Here is a 21090-nt window from a genome sequence, read left to right as displayed (position 1 = left end):
AGGCCCTTGGCTATCACCTACACACACACCCCTGACCCAGACATCATTTGTCTAGATCCACCTTCTTCACCCCCACAAAGGGAGTCGTCACCTGTGGATGACCAAATGTTACTTAACACCATTTTAAAGAGTGGCCAATCATTTCGAGAGCGCTACTCATGAGGCAGTCCCTGACTCTGACTTTGTTGAAAATATCCTTAAGGAGAAGCCTCCCACTAGTCGGACCATCCCCTTGCTCAATTCTATAGAGAAGTGCCTAGCTCCTTCTTTATTGGCACCGCCCCTCACACGGGCAGTCAGCCCACGGGTTGAAAAATTGTTCCTCCCATCTCCTTCCAACCCACTGTACATACAGGGTCATGCCACGCCGGACTACCTGGTAGTTACAACCAATAGAAAGAGGACGGGGGGGTTCCACTGTCCACGGCGGAAGCCCCTCCGGATAAAGATTGCAAGAAACTTTATGCCCTCGGGAAACAAATCACTGCCTCGGCAGCCTATTCAACAAGGATCACAAACAATGCAATCCCTCCTGGTAAACTACAGCTATGTCCAATGGGGCCTACTCCAGGAGGCCCTTTGAGGTCCCAAAGCCCACACGATCATGCCTGCTGGTGGTTGTTACTGAGGGCAGACAGGTTACCCACGTAAAAAACTAATATTTTGCCCTCTGCTGATACTGCTGGACGCACTCTAGCCCAGGGGACTTTGCTTAAGAGACACACCTAGTTGAAGAAATCACTCAGCCAAATCACAGCCAAGCCCTTCCACCAGAAAGAGGATCAAACTCCTGCCGTTCCTTTCGTGGACTATCTTTTTCACGGTCTCTCCATGGACAATATGGTTCAGGAAGTACCCCCTGGTCCTCCGGCCAAGGCTCTTCCGGTAACGGCCAGTATCAGCAGAGAAGTCCTTGTAGAGGCAGGAACTCTACTCCAAGAGTACCTGGCTACCCTCTGAACCACGGGCCCAGGTCCTGCCCCCCCAGTTGGACACTTGCACTGCCTCCTGGAAACCCTGCACTTGGGGCTGTATCTGCAACCCTACAACTCCTCTACCTATCACTTGTTTTTCGGTACTTAACCCTGCACTGCCATGTGCTGTCCACACTTCTATTATGTTTGATCCTGTGTCTTGCACTTTCCCCTTCTCCCCTTGCCTCTCCCCTGCACTTGCGCATTCTCAATGTCACTGGGCCTAATAAGATCATTGTCTTGTTCCCTCCCTTGCCTTGTGGCACCTTGAAACACTTCTACTTACTTGTACTGCACTTCCCCCCTCCCCTTCCCCTTGCACTTCTCCCATCCCCCTACCCCTGCACTTGCGCAATCTGAATGACACCTGGCCTAGTAGGATCGTTGTCTGTCCTCCCCTTGTTTCCCCCCTCCCTGCCTCGTCGCGCCTTGAAACACTTGTGTATAGGCGCGTTACAAATGCCATATCATATAATATATCATATATAGGCGTGCTATAAATAAAATATCATATCGGACCGGTGGGTGTTAGCGATCACCCACAGCTACTGCATAGAGTTTCACCGACCACCTCGATACCACCAACCGAAGAGCAGACGCCTGTCGCCAGCACAACTGCACATCCTGCTGGACGAGGTGCAGATGCTTCTGAAAAAGGGCGCTGTAGAAGTCGTCCCCATTCACCGGGTAAACAAGGGTATTTATTCAGTGTACTTTCTTGTACCCAAAAAGGATCTCACCATGTGCCCAGTATTAGACCTGCGTCAAACCTAAAAGATTAAGAATGACAACACTGAAGGAGGTAATCCCACTGTTATTGCAGGGGGGGATTACATGGCCACATTGGATATGAAAGATGCATACTTTCATGTTTCAATGTTGCCAGCGCACAGAATGTGCCTAAGGTTCATGATAGACACCCACTATCAGTTCAAGGTTCTTCCCTTCGGCATTGCCTCAGCTCCACAGGTGTTCACGAAGGTACTGGTGGTAGTGGCTACTCACCTGCGCAGGCAGTCCATCCAAGTCTATCCTTACCTCGACGACTGGCTCATAACTGGGGATTCATACGGAACATGCCTAACAAATACCCAGAAGACGGTAGATCTCCTCTTCAGCCTAGGGTTCTCGATCAACGAGAAAAAGTCCAGTCTAAACCCCAGCCAAGTGAAAGTTTCTGGGGGCTTTAATTCGGACCAAAGACAGCCTCGTCTTTCCCACCAACGAGAGGGTTCAAAACATGCTGTTCCAGATCCCCCACTATGTAGCCGGTCACAAGGTGACTGTACGCAAAGCCATGTGACTGTTAGGGATGATGGCCTCCTGCATCTACCTAGTTCCACACGCTCGCCTGCACATGCGCCCCATGCAGGAATGGCTCACGAGCCAGTGGTGTCAGGCCAGCGGCCAGTGGTGCGATCTAGGTGTTGTCTCGGCAGCCCTCATTCAGTCTCTGCAGTGGTGGTCAAAGGAAAACCTTCTGCAGGGGAAAACCTGCAATAGAAGCCACTCTCACCACAGACTCCTCTCTGGTGGGTGGGGGGTTATCCTCCTTCAACAGACGGCACACAGCATGTGGTCCCTAGTGGTAGCATCCAATCACATAAACTTGTTGGAACTGCTAGAAGTGTTCAGGGCCCTGAAGGCCTTCCAAGCACATCTCCAGGGGAAGACGGTTCTAGTCCTCACGAACAGTACTACGGCCATGTATTATTTAAACAAGCAAGGGGGCACTCACTCTCTAGGGCTGCCCAAACTGTCCCAGAACATATGGAAGTGGGCTCTCAAACAAGATGTTCCTCCTGTCACAACATGTTGTAGGGGAATTCCAATCTTCTGGCAGATGTAAACAGCAGAGACTTCCCTCTACACGTAGAGCATGAGTGGCGACTACAGGAGGACATTGTACTTAACGTCTTCGCAGACTGGGACTTCCCCCAGGTCGACTTGTTCGCCACTCTGGAGAATGCCCAGAGTACGCTTCCAGGTACCCTCGGAACAGCTCCAAGGAGAACGGGCTCTGGATAACATGGTCAGGGAAATTTGTCTACTAAACCCCCACCCCCTCCCTCCCCCCGCATCCTCCCCTCAGATACCCCTGCTCAACAGAATAGTGAACAAGATGCACCAAGGGCCAGTCAGGATGATTCTGGTGGTCCGATGTGGGCCCGCCAACCTTGATTCTCCCATTTCATGACAATGTCAGTCTCCCCTCCCAGGAAGCTGCCATGCCCTTACAACAGGCTATGTCAAGAAAGGGGGGAAACACTACATCCATGCCTTCAAACTCTCAACTTAGCTGCCTGGCTCCTGAGGTCATAGAGTTCGGGCACCTCCAATTCCCTCAGAGGTGTATGGACATACTCAGAGAAGCACGAAAACCTTACACAAGGCATTGCTACTCCAGCAAATGGTAGCGCTTTGCCATCTTGTGTAATGGTAAGGGCATCAATCCAATTGAATGCACACCTAAACCTATTGTCCTGTTCCTAACCCACTTGTTAGATTCAGGTCTGGTTTTCAATTCTCTGAAAGTACACTTAGCTGCACTCTTTGCATACACCACGTCCCAGAGCAAGGTATTGTGGTGGGAAATTCCAGTAATAAAAGCATTTATGGAAGGGATAAAAAAAGCTTAATCTCCCTATTTCCAACCCAGATCCGGGAGGGAGATCTGAATGATGTTCTTACCAGATTAATGGGGCCTCCCTTTGAACCAATGCACAAGGCTAGCCTTAAAACACTCACCTACAAGACCGTCTTTCTGGTGGTGACACCTCTATAAGGAGAGTTGGTGAACTACAGGCCCTTTTAGTTCAGGGCCCATTTGTCATGATTCACAAAGATATGGAGGTTTTGCGCACACACACCTAAATTGATCTCAAAGTTCCATGTAAACCAATCCATAGAACTACCCACCTTTTTCCAGAACCCAACTAACGTGGCAAGGGTCAGGATCCGATAACGATGGCCTCTCTCTGGCACATTTGGGTGGGGGATATTTTGGGAAAGAAGTGAGGACACCCTCAGATTCCTCGCATGTGTGCCAAACGGACAGTCAATGTAATTGTTTATTTTGAATGCTGCATTTTATCCTGATTTACTCTAGAAGTAGAACTCTGGCTGCATATTTTTATTTCCCCGGTTTTAGAGGACACATCTGCTGAACGACTGTCACAGGCAGATAACTAAATTGTGAGTGTTTTAGAAATGGGTCCTGGTGGGGTGGATTTCTGAGAATGGAAATGTGTTGGTTTGGGGGGAGTGACTCCATGGAACAAGATTTAAAAGGATTGTTTACAAACGTGGAGTTGGTAGTTTAGTTGTCCTGTAGTCTGCGCAGACCAAGAAGGAAACAATGTATGGTGCACTAGGCGGCACTGAGTTGCTACCATTGCTGCTGCTTCTATCTAAACCTTTGAGACCATCGGTGCACGTTTTGTCTGAATCGGCGCTATCTACTGAGAGTGGCTGTGGGCTTTGCCTTTGAACTCTCGCGCTCAGTGCCAGTGTATTTTTTCTATTAGTTGCTACTACCCTGAGTCAAGTGACCTGTGACTCGTACTGTGTGCTTCAGAGCCATGCCGGGTAATGCGCAGGGTAAACAAACCACATACAATTTACAGAAAAGTAAAAACAAACAGCCTGGCAAGTCAAAGGGGTTCAAAAGGGCGCCCCCATAGCTTCGCCGGTAAGGCGTGGCAGTGAATGCAAAGGAGGACCGATGGGGAAGCCAAAGGACCGGCTCATATGACAAAATACTTTTGTTCAAATAGTGCCAAAACTACCAGAATACTGGTGGAGGTTGTAATTGTTGAGGAGCGCTTGAATATGTAAACGGGAGCTTTATCTTTGGGAGCTTTATCAAACACTACATTTGGCGATATTGATAACAATTTGCATCTAAAATTTTGCTACCAATTGTGTTCTGGAAATCGCCTGTTGGAGGCTGGGGGTGGATATACCATCGAGAAACCTGTACTCCACAAGAGTTGGTCCTCTGAATGGTGCTGTGGATTTGCTTACATCTGCCTTCCTTGCTACCCTCTCTACTACCCTATCTCCACCGGCTCAGGTTATCCCTCCCCCTACTTCCCACACAATTGTGGTCCACTTACCTTCACAGCGGCTTTCTGCCACCCCTAATTTATTTCATCAATCCAGCCCCCTGACTCTTGAATCATGTGGAGCGAACGGGGGGGGGGCAATGCAGTCACTTGATGGGGAACTGGCTAATTTAGCCAGAAAAATGAAACCGCAGCGGGGGATCAACTGGAGGTTGGGGCTTCTTGGGATGTTTTGAACTTTGCAGCCAAAAAGGTTCTCAAATTGTGTGGCAGGATCCATGAAGAAGTTCTAAAACAAAATGACCATATGTCACTCCTAGAAGGAAGTTTAGAGTCCTGTCTGGAACTAGCCTGCAAAGGTGGCGTTGAATTTGAAAATGTGGATACTGGTGGGTCCCTTGTAAACTCGTCTGAAGTCCACCCGATTATTATTCCTTCCCAAGTTCAACCATTATGAATAGCGTGCTAGATATGTCACAACTATCACCATTACGCTATCCCACTCTTAAACAGTGCCGCAAACAGAATAAACAATAGAAAGCAGCTGTCCCAAATGGGAAACTGCCGTGTTATCTGTAGCTGATCAGTCGCTACCTCTGAACTCGACGATCGTGTCAGCGGTTTGCCAGCAAAAGCTGTCTAGACGACGGAGGAAAAGGAGTCCCGGCAGAAGAGACCGCAACTGAGTGTGGGCACATTGACTAGCTCGCTTCTTAAAGATGACAAAGTGGTAACTCCCTCATCGCCAAACTCTGAATCAGAGGCTGTGCTGCAGTAGTGGCTGCTATTGAAATTCCCAAAGCTACAACCATTGTGCCTGAGGTAGCCGCCAGTACAGGGTGCAGTTCCAGTGAAGCAGTTGATGGAGCTGCAGCATGCCATGCACCTGAACCTGCACCAGCTGTTAGTGGCCCGGTATTGAACCTTAGGAAATGTACAATTAGGAAAACCGGCATGAAAGGATTGTGTACTCAAAGAAACATAAATTAACTGCTTAAAGCTTTCTGCAAGATCCCAGCCTTCCGTATGCTTAGTTCAGCCAATTTTGACATTATAGAGCCCATGAAAGCCTTGGAGGGCGGGGGTGTTCTTTAATTCGAGCCCAACCCGAGTCCTTGTTCTTGGGGTTTGAACTGGATAAGACCCCTAACATTTTGGAGGCTGGTATTAGTTGTAATTGTTGTGTTAAGCCCCCGAGGGAGGTTTTGCAGCCTAAGAGTAACCCTCACTGGTAAAAATTGACAATGTCCAGGGATGGCAGTGGTTGAAGAGGATGCTTGCAGGGGTAGAGGGTCCTGTGAATTGAAATTAACTTTAGCCTCTTGGAATACTAGAGGCCACTCTCACTTTCTTCAGAAGGGGCCTTGAGGAGATTTCCTATTAAACCATGTGATATTTATACTACAAGAAACCTGGCTAAGGGACCCGCATCTGGTAGATGGCTTCCATATCCATCAGGTGAAGGCAAAAAAGGGCCCGGTGGGGCGGCCGTTTGGGGGGGCTGCTGATTGGTGTTACCAATGATCATGAGTCGCAATCACTTCTTCCCAGCAATCTAGAGGGAAATGTATTGGCTGTTGAGGTTGTATTGGAGGGGTCACCAATACTGAAACAGGTGTTAGTGATCAATATTTATGATCCTCCGGCTACTGCCTTCTCAGAGGATATATTTGCCTACATAGACACGCTGATTATCAACTGGGTCAAGTCCCAGAGTGAAGATGGTATTCTACTGGGTGGTGATCTAAACGCTAGTTGTGGAGTCCCTACGATTAAAAGAAACTTTAAAACTATCACCTCAGAAAAAAAATGGTGATGAAAGTGGCAAATGGGAAGGGGAAAAAAAGTGACTTAAGTTCTTGGCGGAATGGAAACTAATAATACTGAATGGGAGTACCACTAGAGGATATCCCTGGGAAAACCACCTGGATGGGAGGGTCCCATAGGGCAACCCTGGATTATGTGTGCAGCAACAGTGTCCTCGCTGAAAAAATGTAATCATTGTTTGTAAACGGTATAGTGGTGAGTGATCATGCTGAGTGCTGAATGGTCTTGGATTTCCACGGTCCAACCTTGGGAGGCCCGGCTGACCTGGTGGCTTCGCAAGCAGGTAATAGACTGCTGTGATCAAAAGGAAATATTGCTAGAGCTTGTAAAATGGTGCAGCATATTTTTTTATTTAACTTTTTTTTTTTTTAAAGCGCTCACACAGCCCGCAGGCATCGAGGCGCTGTTAAAGGAATTGTTTGTTTTTGTAGTTGCGTAATTATTTTTCTCTTAGTTGCGTATTTATAACGCGCTTAAACACCCAGAGGTTTCTAAGCGCGGACCCGGGGATCGAACCTGTGTTGCTTTGTGTTGTCTTGCTTCCAACGCGCGCACGTTGCCGGTGAGCAATCCTCCCGGGACAATGAAGTATGCGTATGAAGTATGTAAGTTTGAACTACTGGCCAGCACTGTCAATGAAATAGATTGTTTGTCAGTTATCGCTTTTAGTACTGGGACAAAGAGGGGCAAGGTAATAATAGGATTTAGCAAATTAGCTATCCATTGTCATGATATGGAAATTAAAATAGCCAAAAGAGCGCTTAGGAAAAAACTACAAACCCTAATTACATCCGGCGGCTGTACCTTAATTGTGCCCTTCTCCCGGACTTCCTAGTTTCACCAGCATTACCCGCATTGTGTGGGCAGAAGCCCTACCCACCGCCCCCATAGATTCGGAAAATAATTTGAATGCGCTCCAATCGAAGTTTGATTCCTTCCTGGCATTGCTGCATAAATCCTCCTGGATGCACCACATTGTGGGGAACTGCTACCACGCTGAGCAGCTTGGCTCCAACAATCCGATACAAACTTTGGAAACCCTGTTGTTCGCATCTACTACAAAATGGCTGCTTCCTTTGCGGCTCGCCAGGGTTTCCTACCTCAGCTCCTTCATTGTTATTGTTGCCTAGTGACTGGGCCACTCCACCAAGCTCTATTTAGAGCCAATAGCAACACCGGCAGGCGTAAGCCGGCCCCTGAAATTTAAGGCCTTGTTTTAAAGGCCCCTGTCTGTTACCTTCTCCCAGACTTCCTCATTTCACCAACATCACCCGCACTGTGTAGGAAGGAGCCCTATCTTCCCTCATGCTACAGGAGCAGCACGGCAACCCAAGTTTTGGGAGGGGGGCGCACTCCGCTGCCCCCCACCCTCCAAAACCCCAATAGATCTGGAAAATACTTTTAATGCACTCCAATCGAAGTTTGATTCCTTCAAGGCATTGCTACATAAATTCTCTTGGATGCACCGCATTGTGGTGAACCGCTACTGTTTCACGCTGAGCAGCTTGGCTCCAACAATCCGATACGAACTTTGGAAACCCTGTTGTCGCATCTACTACAAAATGGCTGTTTTCTTTGCAGCTTGCCAGGTTGCCTACCTCGGCTCCTTCCCTGTTATTGTTGCCTAGCAACTGACCACTGAGCTCTATTTAGAGCCAATAGCTACGCTGGCAGGCTTAAACCGGCCCCTGAAATTTAAGGTTCTGTTTTGTAGGCCCCTGTCTGTGCCTGTCCTTGGCTGCCGGAGCTGCAAACTCGCTTCCACCATCCAAAAAGAACTAACAGTAAGATTCTCTACGCGACCCATAGCAACAAGACTTCATTATATTCTCCGACCAACACAACATTTTTGAATTAACTACTATGCGCGCCTGCTCATCGTGCTATTTCCCTAGCTCATCTCACGGCTCGCCTCAACACGCATAAGTATGTCTTGTATCCTGCCGATCTCACACGGCCGTACCTAAATATGTATAATACCTTACTGCGATAGGTTGCACTCGATTAGCACAAAATAAGTGGCACTTCAGCATAACAATTCTTTTGCAAATACCTGATATACTGAAGCGTCTCCATTGTAACTAACCCTTCAGGCCTCTGAACTTAAAAAAATTGTAAACAATATATGCGTGAGTGCTTATACGTGTTTAATACTGAAATGGCCTATGAGTGCATTGGTTCCACACCCGCTACCTAGTATGGACATCCTTGATTAAGTGTGCACTTCAATAGCATTGCGGTTTTGTCGCAGCTACGCTCCTGTCATGCTAACTGCAAGTTTTGTATTAACGTCTTACACACTACTAGCAGCCTAAAGTGCCCATACTGTATTGCCTGTATCATTATATTACTTTATTGCCATCATCTAGTATCCCATACTGTACTGCTTTATCACTGTATTGCCATCATTGTGCATTCTAAACTGAGTACATGGCCAGTTGCTAACGCTATTTACCTCACAACAAAGGGATAACATTGTATTGATTTCGTGCCTTGAACATAGATCTATAGACCCACTTCTCAAACTACCCATATTGTATTGCTTGCGGGCACCAATGTGTACTGTACATCTAAAGTGCCAATAATGTACATCACCACTCAAACACCTTAGACAATACACACCTAGACACTCAACAACTAAACGGTACAGAGCATGCTGGTTATAGCGTTAAGCACCGCCACACCTGGAACTTAGCCACACGTGGGCTGGATTTACCAGGAGATGGATACCCAAGAACCTAGCACTAATTCTTCCACCATACACTATGTAACTCTAAAAATGTCTACCTACCTTCCAGAGTCGCACACCATCCCGCCCACACATTTCCTCTCTGATACCCAGCTTGTCAACTTTATAACCAATAAACAACCAAAACACACACCTAGCACCAGCCAAGGCATGCCTTCCAACCAACCAATCACCTCCTAAGTACGTTTGCCTACCATCTGTCATCCATTCCCACTGAGCACTAGGAACCATAGACTACGGTCTCAACTAGCCATAAACCAGATTCAGCCATCCTCTCTAACACAGTCGACCACTTGGAAGACCTTTCACCCCAGATTAAGAGTTGATTACCATAACAACAATAAAGTTCGTCATACATCCATATGCTGCTGCTCTAAGGACATCACCCTTACCCAAAGGTCACTAACACCAGTTACCCCAATCCACACTGAACACCAATTTTTCCAGTAATTCACTAATCTCTCAGGCCTTACCACCTACCCTGGCCACTATACCAAATGACACCAACCACAGTCCCACATCAACACACAAATCCAATCCACCATCTAGAGAGAATCAGAATATCGAAACCTCTTCGAACGGTCGGGCTCCTCGGCTGCCAGGCAGGGCGCACCTTCACCGACGCCATCAACCACGAGCCAATGCTCTGGCTCGGGGAAGAGAAAATCTGAGAACCTGGCTAAGCTTCTGGAGAGACCCTGGTCGATTTTGAAGGATCAGGCCGAAGGTGAGCGAGGCGGTGACCATCCCCCCCTAAGGTGAAGGCCTCAAGCGCGCCCAAGGTGGTGAAGGCCTTGATCCCGGCCAAGGCCTCGATTGAGGGAGTCGCTGCGGCACTGGCAGCGGTGGAAGCGACCTCGGGGCCCAGTGTTTCCCTGCCCCCGTGGAGGGAATCCTCTTTTAAGCCCACCGAGAAGACCCCCCGTGAAAACCCCGGTGGAAAAAGAGGGGGGGCGGTAGCTGTGACGGACACAACCTCTGAGGAGGAACTGACCGAGAATTTGGAAGAGGCCCGGTCCCACGGGAGGGATCCTGACAAGGGGGACGACGAGAGCGAGGGTGCCGACGAGGTTCCCGTGGAGGAGGAACAACTGTCGCTCCCGGCACGCCCGTAACAACCCGAGCCACAAGACAACTCGGCGGCCATTTTGACGGCAATCCAAGCCTTATGCATGGAGAGAAGGACTAGACTGCCCCTACCCCCGACGGACGACTCAGCTGAACCACGTCCGTCGGGAAGCCCTCCAAACAGGAGGAGGAGAATTCATCCGGCTCCCCTTCAGCCCTCACGGCCTTCTCAGCCTTTGTCGCCCTCTCCGGTTCCGAGGGATGACACGGGAACAGACACGACCACGAAGGATATGGATGACGACGGCGGCGGCGACGGGACTGGCCTCCCATCTCCGATTCCTCGGGCGTCTCCTCCCTACGAAATTGGCTCTTTCCACGCCATGATTGCCAGGGCATCCGAGCTTTTTCAGCTCTGCCCCGAAGAAAAGAAGGAAGGATTCCTCTACCAACGGCGCGAGGCCAAGAGGAAGACGGTCCTTGCGGTGCCGTTGCTGGATGACATCTAGGACGAGGTACTTGCCCTCCTCAAGAACCCATCCACGACACCTGTCAAGAGGGACCGGTATGAGAAGAAGTACCGGGTCCCTGACGCTGCCCCGTTGTGCCTTAGGGCGCAGCCGACCCCGGATTCGGTCGTCTCTGCAGCAGCCAAGAAGAAAGCGGGGGGGGGGCATCGGCTTCATCCTCAACTTCCCCACCGGACGGGGAGGGAAAGAAGCTGGATGCCGTGGGACGAGTCATCTTGTCGGCGGCGACGATGATTAAGGCGGCCAACGCCCTAGCGATTGTGGCCCGCTACGACAGGGAATTGTGGTACCAGATCGCCCCCCCGTTGGACTTCCTCCCGGACGATAAGAGGGCAGAGGCCCTGGGGATCTTAGAGGAGGGTGAGGTGGCATCGGACCACACCATAACTGTGGCCACGGACATTGCGGACACCGGTTTCCGCCAGTTGGGCAATGGCGTTTGCCTTCGACGGCGGGGGTGGCTCAAAGCGACGGGTTTCCGCCAGGACATGCAAGCCAAGGTTTTGGACATGCCCTTCGACGGGAACAATCTGTTTGGAAAGACTGTGAATTAGTCGCTACAGGCCATCAAGACCAACACGGAGATGGCCCGGGCCTTGGGAGTTCTGCAGCAGCGGCGGCCGCCCTTTCGGGACTCCGGAGGCAAGCAAAGTGCATCCAAAGGATTCGGCAGCGGCTCCTCAACCTACCGTCAGGCGGCCCGCTCTTCGTCGCAAGAAGCCTACAGGGGAAAAGGCAAGTCAGGGGGATCTCGCCATCGTCGCAGGGAGGCCAAGCCAGCAAGGCTGCTTCCAAGCAAGACTGAACCGGCTGCCGCGTTGGGCCCCCACCGAAGCACCCCGGTGGGAGGCCGGCCAACAAAGTTCGTCAGCGTGTGGGAGTCCATCTCCACCGACCGTTGGGTGCTGGATGCCCTGGCCCACGGGCACACACTGGAATTTCTAAAAAAGTGCCCCCGAATTCCACCCATGGCCAGGAAGGAAAACCACATCCCTCAACTGCTGTTAGAGGTAAGGGCGATGCTCAAGAAAGAAGCCATCGAGCTCGTCCCAAAGAGGCTCTGGAGTATACTCAAGATACTTCCTCATCAGAAAGAAGACAGGAGGTTGGCGTCCCATCCTGGACTTGCGTCGGCTAAACAAATACATCAAGGCACAGAAGTTCCCGATGGTCACCCTCCAGCACGTGCTGGGACAGCTGGAGGAAGGCGACTTCCTAGCGTCGTCGGATCTGGAGGATGCGTACTTTCACATCCCCATCTTAAAAGGACACCGAAAGTTTCTCAGGTTTGTAGTCCAGGGGCGGCACTACCAGTTCAAGGCCCTCCCATTCGGATTGAAGTCGGCGCCCAGGGTGTTCACCAAGTGCCTAGCACCAGTGGTGGCGTGGCTGCGCCTGCAGGGGATCCACGTCTACCCCTACCTGGACGAGTGGCTCATCCGAGCAGGGACAAGGAAACTTGCTGTCGAACACATGGCAAAGACCGTCCAGCTGCTCACGGACCTGGGATTCTCCATCAACTTCCCTAAATCCCACCTGGTTCCGTCGCAGGTCGCGCTGTTTCTGGGAGCCAAGCTCGATACAGTATCGCAGTTGGCCTCGCCGTCGGAAAGAATGCAGGCCATCCTGGGCAAGGTACAACGTCTGCTGGCCACGGATGTGGCCAGAGTGAGGTCCATCAAGTCCCTTCTCGGGTTGATGTCCTCTTGCATCTATCTGGTGCACCTGTACAGGCTTCGGATGCGTCCTCTGTAGGAGTTCCTCGATGCCCGTTGGATGCAAGCGACGGACAGCTTCGAGGACAAGATCTTGCTCAATGAAGTATTCTGCCAGGCAATTCGATGGTGGGGCACCCACGCGCCTCTCGCCGCGGGCACAGACTTTCAGACCCCAGCATACCAGGTGACGGTGACGACAGATGCCTACCTTGAGGGGTGGGGAGCACACACCGGAGATCTTCACACGAGAGGCCGTGGCTCCCGGAGGAGAGGCCGCTCCACATCAACATACTGGAGCTCCGAGCAGTGTTCTGGGCCCTCAAGTCATTCCTCCCATCCCTCAAGGGCAAGGTGGTGAGGATCTTTACCAACAACACCACCACAATGTTCTACATCCGGAAGCAGGGAGGAACCAGAGCACCAGCCCTGTCCAAGGAGGCCCAGGATCTGTGGCACTGGCCCGTTGCCCAGGGGATGTTTCTGGTGCCTTCATCTAGCAGGGATAAAAAACACCATTGCTGACTCGCTCAGCAGGGAGCTGCGCTATTGCCATGAGTGGGAACTACGCCAGGATCAGGTGGATCAACTCTTGCGGCAATGGGGCAAACCCCAAATCGACCTGTTTGCGATAGCGACGAACTCCAAGTGCCAGAGGTTCACCAGCAGGTTCCCCCAGCCGAGGAGCATGGGCGATGCTTTCTCGTTCCCCTGGGACGGGCTGTTCCTGTATGCGTTCCCACCGTTGCTCTGCTCAGGCTCATCAACCAACTCAAGAGGTCCCTGTGCAGGATGATCCTCGTGGCACTGAGGTGGCCGAGACAGATATGGTCCCCGGACCTTCTGGACTTGTCAGCGTCCCCACCAGTCAAACTGTCGACGGACGCAGATCTTCTCTCCAGGGAAGGAGGCGCCATTCTTCATCACGACCCGGAGTCGCTGAACTTGCAGGCCTGGCTCCTGCAGCACTAGAGTTTGGAGGGTACGATATCCCGGCTGACTGCAGAGAGGCTCTTGCAAAGGCCAGGGCGTCCTCAACTCTCAAGTGCTACGGACACAAGTGGAAGAGGTTCTCTGGCTGGTGCCGTGCACAGAAGATTAACCCTCTATGGATTACAGCCCCTCAAGTGCTACCGTACTTACTGTCGCTGGCCAAAGCTGGACTAGCTCACGCTTCGATCAAGATACATCTGGCAGCGATTTCCCGATACACCAGAACTGCAGGATGGTCGTCCCTGTGGTCTCATTGCCTGGTGAAGGAGTTTAGGAAAGGACTGTTCGATCCTTCCCGCCGGTGAAGGCTCCAGCCCCGGCGTGGGAACTCAACATGGTGCAGACAAGGCTCATGGGCCCGCCATTCGAGCCCTTGCATTCTGCTCCGTTGAAGTTTCTGTCGTGGAAGACAGCGTTCCTTGTGGCTATCACCTCTGCATGACGCGTGGGATAGATTCAGGCCCTTTCCTGCAAGCCTCCATACTTGATTTTCCACGAGACGAGGGTGGTGCTGAGGACACACCCCTCCTTCATGCCCAAGGTGCCGTCGGACTTCCATCTCAACGAGCCCTTGGTGTTACCAATATTTTTCCCGTCACCTTCGTCACCGGCCGAGAAGACTTTGCACTCGCTGGATGTAGGTAGATCGCTGAAGTTCTACGTGGACCGAACGAAGAGTTTTCGGAAGACATCACAGCTGTTTGTGAACTTTGGACCTGTGAACCAAGGGAAGGCTCTCTCGAAGGCTTCCATTTCCAGATGGCTCTCCGGCTGCATCATGCACTGTCATCGGTTGGCAAACCGACCGTTGCCCCGCCGTACGAGAGCCCATTCGACCAGAGCGATCGCTGCTACCACGGCGTTCTTGTCTGGTGTGCCCCTGCTGGACATCTGCAGGGCTGCTACGTGGAGGTCGACGCACACCTTCATGAGATTCTACTGCGTCGACCGGGATTCCAGGGAGGAGTCCAGAGTCGGCCAGGCAGTGCTGCGCAACCTGTTCGGTTAAGGCAGCCTGGTGAGTATGTAAGAGTGCTTAATGTTGAGTTTTATATAATGCTTAATGTTGAGCCTTGCCACCTCCCGTGGTTGTGCATGTGTGTACTGCTATGTATTCTTATATTCATGAGCATGTGAATCCATGCCAGACCCCATGCTGGAGAAGGAACAAGTTACTTACCTGTAACTGTTGTTCTCCAACATGGGTCTGGCATGGATTCACATGCGAACCCTCCCTCCGTCCCCTCTGCGGCTCTTCACTTGGTCATACTGCCACTTTACGTGCTACCAAATCTGAGGATGGCTGCCGAGGGCGGGGCTTAGGGAAAGGGCAGTCATTGGCTGGGGGCAGTGTGACCCAGAGACCAGTGATTGGTTACTACTAAGACAGATCAGAAATAAAACTGATGCTGATTTTTTTTCTTTACCGAGGATTCCCAGCCTGACGACAGGGAATATTCATGAGCATGTGAATCCATGCCACACCCATGCTGGAGAACAACAGTTACAGGTAAGTAACTTGTTCCTTGTCACAAATTAGTTGGAATAGTTGTACACCAATGCTTATAAATACCATGGGCTCGAAATGTCTGTGGCACCAGGATACGTGGACATAATGGAAGCCAAGTTTAGAAGAGCGAAGCAAATCATATGCTTATCTACGAGATTGATGCTTGAGCATTCAGGTTTTTCCTTAAAGGGTATATTGTCCTGTATAGTCAGTGGCTATGCCTGACGATTCTTTATGGGCTTGAGGTCTTAGCCATGAGAAAATCTAAATGGCTGGATGGGGTGGATGCCTCTTTCTGGAGAACTGTTTTAGGGCTAACTCGATCTACCTCAATAGATTATGTGCGGCTTGAATTGGGCCTTAAATCTTTGAAAATGCAATTTCTGGCCCGTAGATGTATTCTGATGCTGAAGGCAAAGACGGCTCCCAGCTGTCCTCTTTTGTCCAAACTGGGCTTGAGTTATGATCTAGGACAGACTGGGAATTCCATGTCCTTGCATGTTAAACTGTTAAGTGAACTATGTAACACCATTGGATGGTCCCCCAACTTTGACCGATGCTCTGTTTTTGATACACTACACTAACATCTCACCACAATATGACACTGTGGTACAGGTAGTTCATAGTTTTACGAAACCTGAATGCTATTTATTACTCTGTCCAAACCCCGATGTTAGCAATTTGCGCCTGAAGTTACGCACAAACCAGCTACCGGTATTAACAGTGTGTGGTGCAAGATTGAAGCTGCCGAGTTTAAAGACTGCAGGGGGGGTCTGTACTTCTGCTCTCTGTATGGCAGAGGAGGGGCACAGAGGACCCCAGCCAAGATTCTCTATTATTGGTGCGTGGTCGAGCAATCAAGGCCTAGCTTCTCAGGAGGTGATGCAGGCTGGTTCTTAAGTACACTGTATTAGTTAAAACACAGTCTTTATATAATTAATATTCAATGTTATGTACAATATCGCGATAACTCAGTTTGTACTCGGTTATCTATAATGGCAAATATACAGTTCTACCTGGTACCACTCTTACTATTCGATCTCTTTAAAGTGCATCAACTGTATGGTTAAATGTCACACAAATCAGTTTGTAGAGGAAACCAACAATAGATATAAGAGGAAAGCGGTTGGTTAGAGCAATAGGCAGAATACTGGCCCTGCTACCTAGAGATAGTTCTGTGTGGAGATCCCTCCACCTGGGAAACATGTAGAATAAAGATCTATCACAAACCCAGTCCATATATTGTTTACAAGAGTCTTTCCAATAGTTCAGCAACCCCAAAGTACCTGGTGTTGTGGAGTTCCTCGTCGGGAAATCGACGGCCCTTCTTGAGTGCACACCTTTTAAGGTAGGAGCCACGGGTCGTCGAACATCCGGCGATGAACAGGGTGAACTATGGCGGTGAAGTAGCAGCTTCATTCGTAGCGGTGCTCGTCGACGATGGAGCGTAGACATCCTGCAAGTAAGGGCGTGTGGGGCACCTCTATGTCGATGGTTCAGGACCGCAAAGAGTTTGAAGAACTGTGGCCCAGCAAGGGCGTTGAATCATCGGCGTCTCTGTGGTCTTTAGGTGGCGGGAAACCCACCGATGGATGCTCCTCTGCACGTCGGCGACCTGGGCTTTCTCCCGCGGGACAAAGGAGTCGACGGTGCAGGCGAGAGCGTCCTTGGCTCAAATGAAGTTCTTAGGCAATGGGAGCACGGCGGTTCCGATCAGCGCTGGCGGTCGTCGACGATGACAGACAACAGTCCGGGTGCTTCTCTTTGGTATTCCACGGCAGTCACCGTCTCCGGTCGGCAGCCTGTCGTAGGTCGGTCTACCGGGGAGCTTTGACAAAGATCAGCTGGTGCACGATGGTCCCTCGTAGCTCGAGAAGAGTGCGCCTCACCAGGTCCTCTCTGGGTCAGTCCTTGGAGACACAGCAGCTTTCAGATTGGTGAAGAAGAGCAACAGCACTTCTTCTCTTCCAGCAGGACATCAAGGTTAAGCTTCAGTTTCAACTCCAGTTTCGATTCAGCTTCTGAACACGAATTCTAGCAGTGAGAGGCCCCCAGATAATACTAGTTGATATCCCATTCATTCTTCTGAGTCAAACTCAGGCAACCAATCGGTCAGAAGGTCATTCATTCATACAGGCAGGCAGCCAATCGGGTGCATAGTGCATTCAGGCCATTCACCTCTCTCCAGACACTCACAACAAGTTGTGTTTTGGGACAAGTACCCAGCCATTCAACACTCCACACTGCATTCATACCAGTTTCGGGCAGGGCTGTCTCAGTCATTGTGTTAAACACCAGAAACTAGACATCCACAACAAGGAGTGCATATTGGTCACACACTCTATTCACCCAGGTCCCACCCACAGGGTTTACCCACAAAATACAGTCACTGGGAAGGCTCCAGCCAGTCTGGCCTGGACTTCACAACAACACCATGTATGGAACTTCCAGCCAACAGCTAGTCAGGGGGAAAGGACAGAGTCAGGGCTTCCCAGGACTTTGGGAAAACAAGGTAACAGGCAATAGAAAGCAAGAGGCCACAGGGGCCATCTTGTTTTCTATCAGGAATCAACTAATTCTAATGGCAGGGCCTGGGTATCCCAAAATGGAGGATACTCGGAGCACCAGTCAAATTCAGCATGGAGCTACCACCAGGCCATACCCAGCTCTGTGGGCCACACACAGGTGCCCAAATGCATACACTAGGGGCACAAGGTTGCACCCCCACCTGTGTGTGCCATAAGGATATCCCATGGGTCTGTACACCAAATCAAAAGAGAGCTGCACCGCCAGGAGTCCCACATGAACTCCTGTGTGGAAAACACGACAGAACACACAATGAAAAGCTGTAAAGGACAAGGTTACGGAGGCTCTGTCCTTCTGGTGCATTTCCAGCATCACATCGAGGGGGGAAAAAAGATTCTGCAGAATCTGTAAGATCATAACCAATCAAGAGCCAGCTAAACACATGCTCACGGAGTGTCCGAATATGGGCCACCCTTATATGGTATCATTGGGACCCTTTGTCCATGATTACACCTCCATAAAATCTGCCGAGGTTTGGGTCGTTTGTCGAAATACGGAATACAATAGTATTGTTCTTCTAGCCCTCTATAGGGTTTGGAGAAGGATCTCTCCCTATTGCTGTACATGTAATTCAGGGTAAGCAAACTCTTGTCAACATTTCTATGGTCGCAATCACCATATAGGGCCAAATCTATGTTAAAAATGTCCATCCGCTTAAATGTACCTGAGGACAAACCTGAATTTTATAGAATAATTTTCCATTGTAAACTGTATGACCCCCCCAAATGAGCTGTGGTATGGAATTGAAATATGAAATGTGTATTGAGTAATATTGATTGTAAAAGTTCATTTGGAACTATGTACAATTATATTAAGTAAATAAAGTAGCACAAGGAGGTGTTTTATTCAGAAGGTAATGGAGACCTTGCTCATCCAACTCGAATCTGTAATGGAAAACTAGTCATGTAATCAACCCAAACAAATCTCCCATTGGGCTGCAGCAAGGCATCACCTGAAGCAGGACAATGCTACTAACATTCCATCTATGCCTGAACCTGAGAATCTGGCATGTTTTAGCAATCATTCAGCCATGGTTCACCCACCGTTGCACGGCACTTCCAATCAGGGTTTAAGGTCTTATTTCCAGTGAGGCCTTAGATCCTCGGGTCACTTTCAGCTAGAAAGGAGGATCCTGAGGCCATGCTGACATTCACCCCAATTACATCACATGCACCATATGTATCATAGGTTCTTGTATTACAAAGCCAAATTCTACCATCAAGGCAAGGAGGAAATGGTTGAACCATAATCTGGCAACCACAGAGTGTGAAGGCCACAAGCTTGAAAGGCTTTCGAATAAATCAAAGAATCTGAAACGCATATTAAAATGTATCCAACACACAAAGGTACTCCATCCAGAAAATCTTCAACAAGGATATTTTCAAACCAATTCCAGCAAGTACAAATATTTTAAAAGGATTTGTCATTTTGTGCACATACTTGCATGTTGCAGAACTATTGTTGCTCCTGGTTACTAAACATTTTGAACTAGGGCCTAAATTACAATTGTAAGTGAATTAGACTGCAAGCTGTTATAATGGGAAAATTGAGAAGTATCAAAAACGTTTGCTAAAAATGACTTCCTTTCCTAATTTCAAGAATTTCTGGATGCCAGTTGGAAGCAAGTCACAGGCACATGGACCAACAAGATCGCTCTCATTCGGGAATTCCGTCAAGCCCTGCAATGGTGGTCACTTTGCCCACATCTCTCGCAGGGAGCTCTTTTTATGGTCTCTGCATTTCAGGCGACAGTTACGACCGACTCCTCCCTAAATGGTTGGGGGGCCCACACAGGTCATTCTCACACAAGGGGACTATGGCTCCCGGAGGCAAAGGATTTGCCCGTCAACATCCTGGCAGTCCTCTGGGCCCTCAGGTCTTTTCAGCCTCTGCTCCAGGGGAAGGTGGTGCAAGTCTTCACGGACAACACCACCACTATGTTTTACTTCAGGAATGTAAGGAACGCATGGTGGCAATAGCAAGACAGAGACAAGTGACCACAGTTTAAGGGTTTTTATTGAGCTTTTGCAAGGGTATGATAAACGCCTATTTAAACCTAAATCTGAGATGGAAGCAAGCTACGACCATAAAATAATGGGCCTATACTAAACAACCTATTGCCAATCCTTACCACTAATTTACAAAATAAGGTGGGGTGATGTTCATGAAAAAGAAAAGTGTTCACAAAATAAGTCAGGATGTTTGGGCGGTTGGCCTCCCTTGCCCCATGTTTTCAGCACGGGGCAAGGCGGGTCACTCGAGCAAAGCACACACTCTGGCACTGTGGCACAAGGATACAGTTCAGTTTACACAGTTCAGGACCTTCTGTGTCCAAGCCTCGTTATTCCTGGTAAGTCTCTTCACTCAGAAGGCCTTCTGTACAAAAATAATAAGGAAACGTTTCTCTCCGTCTGCATTCAAGTAGGGTGTTCATCCTGGATCCCCCTCAGCCAGGCTCAGATACTTTTTAACTCAAAATGCCCATGTTGGATCCCCCTCTTCCGGACTCAGATCCCTTTTACACCAATGTCTGCAAGTTCTTTAGCAGGGTGACTCAACGGTTCACCCTGGATCCCCCCTCAGCCGGGCTCGGATCCCTTTCTTTTGGTCAATTAGTGTCTCTCAGCCATGGCTCAGACCAATTGTGCTGTACTTTAGACTATTGTTGACTTTCAAATGCGCACAGGATTTAGCAAGACTGGTTGCATGACCACTTCGATCTCAGTATTCCTTTTTCTCACACTCGGCACCAGTTGAATGCCTAACGGAGACCTTTGAATTGTTCTGACTAGAGTGTCGTGTAGACCGATGAGACCTCCGTCCCCAAGTGACGTACAGGGGAACTAAAAGAAACCCGCTGTACGACCTTTAAGGCCACAGGTGGGAGATGACTTCCCAGATCCACGGAACCTCTGGAACACCGATGCTACTGTCAAAGAGGAACGAGGTTAAGTACCAGGCAATCACAATACATATTAAGTAAACCAAAGGATCTAAAAGGTCTTACCTATCGGGTGTTAGGAAAGCCCAGGAAACCTAGTAGAGGTTCGAGACTCAGATGATGCGGCGGT

General features: G+C 49.7%; 1 protein-coding gene across 6 annotated transcripts in view; it reads left to right on the top strand.

The window, feature by feature from the left end:
• ST3GAL4 (ST3 beta-galactoside alpha-2,3-sialyltransferase 4) overlaps window positions 1–21090 on the top strand; it is an 866978-nt gene that overhangs the window by 669941 nt on the left and 175947 nt on the right. The window lies entirely within an intron of this gene.

The sequence above is a fragment of the Ambystoma mexicanum genome, chromosome 9, assembly GCF_040938575.1.
Source record: "Ambystoma mexicanum isolate Mex_15411 chromosome 9, UKY_AmexF1_1, whole genome shotgun sequence".
NCBI classification, from domain to species: Eukaryota; Metazoa; Chordata; class Amphibia; order Caudata; family Ambystomatidae; genus Ambystoma; species Ambystoma mexicanum.
The sequence above is the reverse complement of the archived record's forward strand: the minus strand, read 5'-3'. Positions and strand labels throughout refer to the sequence as shown.